Raw genomic sequence first — 9,104 nt, forward strand, 5'->3', positions numbered from 1 at the left:
CACAGTAAAGAAAATCTCACGAGCGAGAGAAGTTCTTAATTGCTTTTACTGTGAAGTTGCGGAAGCTTCCGAGGCTGCAGGCAACCAGAGATGGGGTGGGGGAATGCTGCCTGTCTCCCCCTCCCAAAGCAACCTCTTCCAAAGCAACCTCTTCCAAAGCAACCTCTTCCAAAGCAACTCTTCCACAACCTTGCAGGTTTTCAAGATCATCCGGAGAGGCGTTTTTTAAAAAGAAAACCCTGAAAAGGATTTGGAGAGATGGGCAGCTGGTCTTTTTTGGGGGGAATCCCCAGAACCAGGAGCGCAACCCGCTGGCTCCTCTGAGTGCAGCCCATTCCCCCTCCCAAGAAGACCGTTTTCTTTTTAAAAACGCCTCTGCAGAAGCTTCTCTGTGGAAGCTTCTGAGGCTACAGGCAACCAGGAATGGGGTGGGGAAATGCTGCCTCGCAGGTTTTCAAGATTGTCTGCAGAGGCGTTTTTAAAAAGAAAACGGTCTTCTTGGGAGGGGGAATGGGCTGCACTCAGAGGAGCCGGCGGGTTGCGCTCCTGGTTCTGTGGATTCCCCCCCCCCAAAAAAAAGACCAGCTGCCCGTCCTCTCTCAAATCTTGTGGCTTTTCATGATTTTCTTTTTAAAAAACGCCTCTCCGGATGATCTTGAAAACCTGCAAGGTTCCTTTGAAGGGGACAGATGGGCAGCATTTCCCCTGCCCCCCTCCCCAGGAGCCTGCAGCCTTAAAGCAAGCCTTTGCACAGTAAAGAAAATCTCACGAGCGAGAGAAGTTCTTAATTGCTTTTACTGTGAAGTTGTGGAAGCTTCCGAGGCTGCAGGCAACCAGAGATGGGGTGGGGGAATGCTGTCTGTCTTCCTCCTCCCAAAGCAACCTCGCAGGTTTTCAAGATCGTCTGCAGAGGCGTTTTTAAAAAGAAAACGGTCTTCTTGGGAGGGGGAATGGGCTACACTCAGAGGAGCCAGCGCTTGGGGCGCCCTGAAACAACGCATCCCCGCCGCCTCATTCTACTCAGCAAGCGAGAATATCCCGTCTGTGCCCACTTCTGCTGCCACCACGTCCGCTCCCAAATGCAACTGTCAGCTGCGAGCAGGTGACTGAAGCTGCTGCTTGCAGTCATTTACGGCTGCAGATAGATTGCGCCTGTAGCGGGAAGCTCTTCGCCCTGTGAGAGCTCCTCTCCAGCACTCCTAGTTTGGTAACATCATCAGTGCTAGAAGGGAGTGGGGTTGGGTGGGAGGAGGAGAAAGTTAGGACAAAAAAGAAAAAGATAAGGAGGGAAAGGACTGTGGGGTCCTTTGGTGTTCTCTGAACTTGGTAGTTTTTAATTAGTTTAGGGAATTTTTATTTATTTATTGTTTATAGAATGTTTATTACAAGAAATGTTATTCCTTTTTGCAAATGTTTTATTTGTGATGCAATATGTTGCTTTTAAGTGTTCAGACCAGGTTTATGTGTCTCAAAGTGGCTGCTTTTCTATGAGCAGGCCAGGTTTGTTGCAAGGCAGTGTGTTTCACCCTCCTTGTTTAGGTAATTCTGAGGTGGTTGATGGCTCTGTGAGTGCCTGTCCTTTATAATTTTCCACATTGCCTTGATGGTTTTTATTCCAGTGACTTTGTCTTTCCTGTTCTTAGGCTTAGGGAAAAAAAAAACTGGTTTCATTGGCAGTCTTTTTTTTTGGGGGGGGGGGATTTTTATTTTTTGGGTGTTTTCCTAGCACTGTCATAGTTTGTGGGTGGGGTGTGGGTGGGTGTGTAATGTCCCGCAGTTATCTATGCATTAATAATGATCTAGTAATATTAATAATATCTAGTAATTAGTAATATCTAGTAATAACATCCTCTTGGCCACTCCCACCAGGTCACATGGGTGGCAGGCCACTCCCATCCGGTCACATGGGCAGCAAGCCACTCCCACAAAGGAGGCCACCCACAGAGTAGGTTCAAACAATTTTTGAAACCCACCCCTGGCCCAGGTAAGACACTTCTGACCTTGTTTGTTGTTCAGGAGTGGCTTGACAAGAGGAATACGACATTTGAAACCCATGTCCAGGATCCGTCTGTGTTTGGTGGCTCTTGATGCATTGACTCCAGCTTCAGTCCACTCCTTGTGAAAGTCCCCAACACTTTTGAATGGCCTTTTCTTGACAATCCTCTCCAGGCTGCGGTCATTCCCTGCTGCTTGTGCACCTTTTTCTTCCACACTTTTCCCTTCCAGATAACTTTCTATTAATGTGCTTTGATACAGCAGTTTAGGAACATCCAACTTCTTTTGCAATTACCTTTTGAGGCTTTCTTTCCTTATGGAGGGTATCAATGATGGTTTTCTGCACAAGTATCAGGTCAGCAGTTTTCCCCATGATTGTGATTCCTACTGAACCAGACTGAGAGGCCATTTAAAGGCTAGGAACCCTTTGCAGGTGTTATGGCTTAATTGGCTGATTAGAGTGGGAAACTGTGAGCCTAGAATATTGCACCTTTTCACAATATTCTAATTTTCTGAGATTGTGGATTTGGGGTTTTCATGAGCTGTAAGCCATAATCATCACAATTATGACAAATCCCAGCTTGAACTATCTTGTTTTGCATGTAATGAGTCTATCTCATATATTAATTTCATCTTTATGTTGCATTACTGAAATAAATGAACTTTTGCATGATATTCTAATTTTTCACCTGTAAATTTGATAAATAATACAGTAAAAAATTCTATGGTTAGGGTACACTTGTTGAAAGGGATAATTGATCCAGTTTAAAAAATGATCAATGAGTTGTATATAATATAATCGTGTAGTTTCTTTTTGTTTATATTGCACAACGTCTTAACTCTAGGTCTGTGCATATCAGTCTGGATTGATTAGACTTTATGATTTGACATGCAGACAAGCGTAATTCGGTTCTTAGTTGTGAATACAGTATAAATGGAAACCCAATTCAATTTTATATTTAAGATTTGTTTGATGTAGAGAATTAATTCATAAGCTATAAGAGAGAAATTTCAAAATGCCTGAATCTATTTTCCATTTTGAGATACAATGGAATGAAATTCACAGAGAAAAATGTTTTACAATATTTGAACTTGCTGAATTTTAACTGCATATCCTCATGGGTTTTGCCACTATATTTTGAAAGACAGAAGAAGCATGGAAAGAAATGCATAATAGCTCCAAATTGGCTGAATCAATGCTAAAATACTTTGTTTAAAATTTAAAAAATACATTTTTATTTTCCATTTATTTCCCAAGCTTTATAAACAATGGGTCTGAATTTGAATGAGGTAGCTTTTAATATCCCTACAGTTCTATACCACAGATCAGCATTTTTGTCTTAAACTTTGAATATGAAGTCAATATTAATAGATCTGTCAGTCAATATTATAGATCTGTCAGTCAAGGAATTTCAACTGGCAGCGTCTAGGAACAAGGCTTTTTCTGCCACTGCATTGTGGGACATCTTGCCCTCAGAGATGAAAAAATCTCCAATCTCCTGTGTGGTCAAAATCTGGCTGTGTAGGTTGGTTGGCCCCTTGAGAATCCACTCACCTGTATTAACAACTGCTAATCTGCTATCTTAGAATTCTTTTGCAATTTTTATAATATTCTTTTATAATTTAAAATTTGTAATCCTAAATTATTCTGATTTTAATGTTCAATTTTATTGATTAAATTGTACACCACTTAAAATCCCAAGTACCAAGGGACATGTGTGGTTAAGAAGAAAAATCAAGCAAGCAGAGTAATTGTAATTAAGTCATTTATATAAATTTTTGGTTTTTGCCTGAGCCTTAATAAGCTTCTATTAAAATAATTTGGTCAGAATTCTGTGTTGCTAAAAGCTACTCCTAAATAATTTTCAATTGGCTCCCAAATCAGTTGCCAGTTATTATACACTTTTTCTTGCTAAATAACATCACATTACATTAGATTTGGTTCATTGATGTTTAAAGATTTGAAAATTCAGTAGCTATTTAGCTTTTGCAATATTCTATCAGGCCATTTATTATAATTAAATAAATAAAATAATATACAATTCACATTTTTTACTAATAACTCTTGTTTGACTTATGAATGTAATGTAGTCTCCTTTCATTATAGAGACATGTAGTGTCCAGAGTGTTGCTACTTTTGCTTGGCAAGTTTGAAACTTCTCATTGTCAAAAGGTTTACATCTCCTCAACCATGCAGAATCTAAAAATAAAGCTAACAATGAAACCATATTTACATGGAAATGAAACATCTATCAGCAGATGAGACAACAAAGGTAGAAGTTATGGCTTGCTGCATTGAAGAATTAAAAGTTGCAAAACTGAATTAAGCTCAAAGTTAGACTTCCACAGCTCTAATATGCAGAAAGTTTAAGATGATGAGAAATCTCATCAACTAGCTGTTCATGTCAAGGTCACAACGTCTTTGTTATTACTAAACTCACATATACACACAATTTACATTCTCCATTATATAGAACTGAAATTGAAACATTTTATACAATATTTGCATTTTATACAATATTTAAAGAAATGCCAAAAGCCGCAAAAAATCATGGTGTACCTTAATTCATTCCTTTCTTCATGCAACCTGTCCCTGAATCTACTTAGATCATTTTTCGTTGTCAAAATGCCCATTTTAAACTTTGTATGGAGTGGACTACCCCCAACAGACCCTGTGCATAATCTGGGGGTTCTGCTGAACTCACAACTCCTGCTCAAAGAGTAGGTGGCAGTTGGGCCAGGAGGGCCTTTGTACCACTGCGGGTGTGTGTACCAGTTACCCCTCTTGGACTAACAAGGCCTACTCATGCCCTAGTCACTTCCTATGTTAACTATTGCATGTGCTCTACATGGGGCTGGCCCTTGAAGAGTATCCAGAAGCTCCAGTTGGTGCAAAACTGGCAGTGGCCACATGGTTTTGTGCAGACATCAGTGTGCACCAGGGATGTGCAGTCAGGGGAGGGCAAGGGAGGCAGAGACTCACCACTGTCATCATGAAAAGAAAAAAAATGTAAAAGGAAAAAGGCTGAGCTAGTTGTTGCCAGAATCACCATGGATGGCTCTGCTTAGTGCTAACTGTTTAAAAAAGCCTCTAAAAAAGTGCTCATCTACAGGAGGCGGCAGGAGAACGAGGTGCTTCATCTAGTCCTGACTTTATGATCACCGAGCAGAGCTAAGCAAGGGTTAAAAGCCAAAAAATTTCCTGATGTAGATGAGGCACGTCGTTCTCCTGCCTCCTGTAGAGGGCATTTTTTAAAGAGGCTTTTAGAGGCTCTAACAGCAACTAGCTCAGCCTGACCTCAGAGCTCATGCCTTTTTCCTTTTTCCTTTTTTTCTTTTCATGATGGCAGGCAAGAGCAGAGGTTGAAATCCTCTCTGAAATAGCTGGAAAAGGTACGTGTGTGGGTCGGATGAGGGGGGAGGATTCAAAAAGTTTGATTGCATGCAGAGCCACATTGCCTTTTCAAACACACACACGACACACACACACACACACACCACACACACACACACACACACAGCTGGATAAAAAGTATATAAGCCCAGCTTCACTGATTACAAGTTTGCAAAAGGCAACGTGGCTCCACCTGCAATCAAAGGCTTGGATCGGAAGGCAGCATGGGTAATGTGGGGAGGTATGGCAGAGGACTGCTTTCAGCCATTGGAAAAATATATCCAATCCAACTTCTAGTGTTGTGTTTGTTTGAGAGAGAGTGAGTGAGTGAGTGAGAGAGGGATCCAACTTAACATCTGTGTGATGTTGATCCTGTTTGAGAGAGGGCGATGGAGGAAGAGAGGGAGTGATGGAGGGGAAGGGAGAGAAAAAGAATGAAGGAAAACTTTTTCGCAAAGGAGACAAACAAATGCTGTCACTTTAAATTGGAACTGAGCATGCCTGGCTGTGGAATTCTGGGAGTGAAGTCCACAAGTCTAAAAAAAAATTGAAACCCCTGTGTCAGTGCTTCACCAGCCATAAACCTCACCGCACTTCAACCGGTGTGCACATATATCACTTCTCCTGCAGGAGCTGCATTGGCTACCGGTTTGTTTCTGGGTGCAATTCAAGGTGCTGGCTGTCACCTTTAAAAGCCTTTCATCACTTGGGACCATCTGAGGGACCCGTCTTTTGTTGGTTATATCTACACAACCCACCAGAGTGGGAAGCAAGGAATGTTGCGGGTCCCATCCTCTAGGAGATAATACCTGGTGGGACCCAGAAGAAGGGCCTTCCTCTCATGGTGGAACATCATTCTCCCTCTCTCTGGAACATCATTCCCCAGAGATTAGAATGCCCCCTTCTAACGGTCTTCCAGAAGGCGCTGAAGACCTGGTTCTGCCAGGGGCCTGGAAAACGCAGAGTGGATGGAGGCCATTAAATGGCTAATGTGATGTGTTGTCACTGGGATGGGGGGAGATTGGGGGTTATTATATTATATTATTTTATTAAATTTATTATATGATTCTGCTTTTATTAATTTATTTTTATTAGGTTTTTATATTCTTGCAAGCTGCCTTGAGTCACATGTGTGAATAGATAGCAATATAAATTTCCTAAATAAATAATATGGCCGTAATAAGCACTGAATTAATAACAGCACATGAAAATTCTTAACAAACCTGCTGCAAAATTCAGCTGCAAATGTGCTGAGGAGTGAATGCTGGTTGCAGCTTCAGGTATAATTTAAATTGTCACTTATCACTTTCAAAGTATTTAATTACTGTGTCCTGGTCATTTGTGAGATCATCTGCTCCAACAACAATCTCACCATCTGAGTCAGCAAAATATGTTGTGGGGTTCCCATTTCTTCAGAACAAAAGGGATGAGGATTACAGGATGTGCCTTTTCTTTTGATGTCCCAAATCTGTTGAATAGTTTGCCCCAAATGGAAGAATAGCCACTTATTTTCCTTGACTATCTTCCTTGACATTTAGGAAGATAGTTAAAAACAATTATTTTCCATTGGGCTTAGGGCATTGGGATACTGGCTATTATTAGATTTTTGGGGAGCTGGTGTTTGCAGTCATTTCCATACATTATTATCTGATAGTTTTAATTTCCAAGAATCATGGCAGCACTAATTTAAACCAAGTTCAGTTTCATCAGCTGATCCCAGTGTATCATACCTTTTCGAAATCATTCCAGAGTTTTACATGTTTTATTTTATCACCCATAAATTGTATTTAGATAATGGGTACTGGTTTCTGCAAATTGTTTCATGATTTCTAGCTGCATCCTGCTTTCTTTAAAACAATGTTTTTATTTCAAGTTCAGCAATAATGATCATTGTTCATATAAAATTGAGCTAGAACCTAAATATTTATTTAATCCAACATGAGTAGGACTAATTTATCCAGTCTTTCTGTGTAAAACATGATTAAGCTAAAGCTAAAGGTCCCCTTGGACATATGTTACCAAAACAAACCCTGAACAAAACCTGATTTCCATTTCCAGCCTATATTACATGGACCAGACCGAAGCTTTGCATGGCTATTGAGCATTTCTTTAAATTGTGGTACAGTTTATAGTCTAGACATATTAAATATATTGAAAATGGTGTTTAGGACAAAATGATATAAATATGTATATTTATGAAGAAAATAATTTATACATGTAGGTCTTTTCATCTAGAAAGTATCACTTTACATAGGAAAACCATGAAAATATAGTCCTTGGCTTGCGGTCTTAAATGTGCACAAAACACATTTTCCATATGGAAAAAAAGGGTAAGGAATGCCAAAACAGAAACAAGCAAACTCAACAGAAAGGAAACCCAAGCAGTAATTCTTAATGTTAAAAGCTTCTTTAAATCCTCTGCTGGGATGCAACTGTAAGGTGATAATAATTACAATGTAACTGAATGTTATTGGACTTTCTAACATGAATCACTAGATTGCAAACACTTTAGAAAAAAAAGAAGCAAATAAATCTGGTTTCCCAGCAGAGCCAATGGGATTTCTGTTCTGACTTCTGCAGCCTAAAAAATATGTTCTATAACCTGCTGAAAACACGTGAGAAGCACAGCAAAGTCTGACGAGCCTCAAGGGATTTCTTATCTTCTCCTACTGCAGGGCTACATGTAGCTTTTAAAAAAGTAAGTTATACACTGATTGAAACCAGGATGACACACACTCAGGAATACTTGTGAATATAATTAATTATAGGAATACTGGTGAAGGCAGACATAGAACAGAAATATCCATTCCTAATGGTATATCCCTGAAGCAGTTATTTTCCAGTTTATTTACTACTGGGCAGAATCTCAGGCAATTTTATGATTTGTGTGATATGTGTAATACTATATATTTGATAAAACATTCAAATAAAAATACATTTATCTTCTGATTTAAAAAAAAAATCAGCTGAGTATTTAAAATTGCAAATAAATCTCCAATTTATTTGGAAATAATATGAGAAAAAGTCATGGAACAGTACGTTTAAATTTAGATAATGAACGGTTTTCTAGTCTGTCAATGTATTAAAATAGCCATCATATGTATGGAAATGAATCCAATGCATGTGGTTATGACATGGCACAACTTCCTATTTCAGATTGTCTGATTTAACTATATAATGGGCTGTATCAGGAGTGATTTATTTCCATTGCTTCAGGATCAAATTAAACTTTGTCAGGAGTTGTATTTAAAATATTACATCTGTAGGACCTACATTGCATTTATTTCATTTTGTAGCAAAAAGAACCAATGACTTGAAGACTTCTGAATCCCTGTGTGTTTATTCTCATATGGTTGTCTTGCTAAAATAAGCTAGTGTCTACCACTGTATTTTCCTCTGCAGTATGAAAATATGCCTCATTTTTAAAGTGGTGATGTTGTTATAATGTTGTTGCCCAATAACGGTTGCTTGCTTACTTTAGTTGGGAACTGGGAAAATGCTTTATGATGCAAAAGGAACCAGAAGACCATAAGGTCCATCCCACTTTAGGCATAAAAAATGGGCTGGGTGACTTGGGCAAGTCACACTTTATTAGCCCAACCCACTTCATAGAGTAGTTGTTGTTCTGAAGAAAATAAGAGGAAGAAGGAGTATTAGATATGTTCATTGCCTTGAGATATTTATAAATAATGAAATGTGGTGTAAATATAAATTA

Source organism: Thamnophis elegans, chromosome 9 (assembly GCF_009769535.1).
Source record: "Thamnophis elegans isolate rThaEle1 chromosome 9, rThaEle1.pri, whole genome shotgun sequence".
NCBI lineage: Eukaryota > Metazoa > Chordata > Lepidosauria > Squamata > Colubridae > Thamnophis > Thamnophis elegans.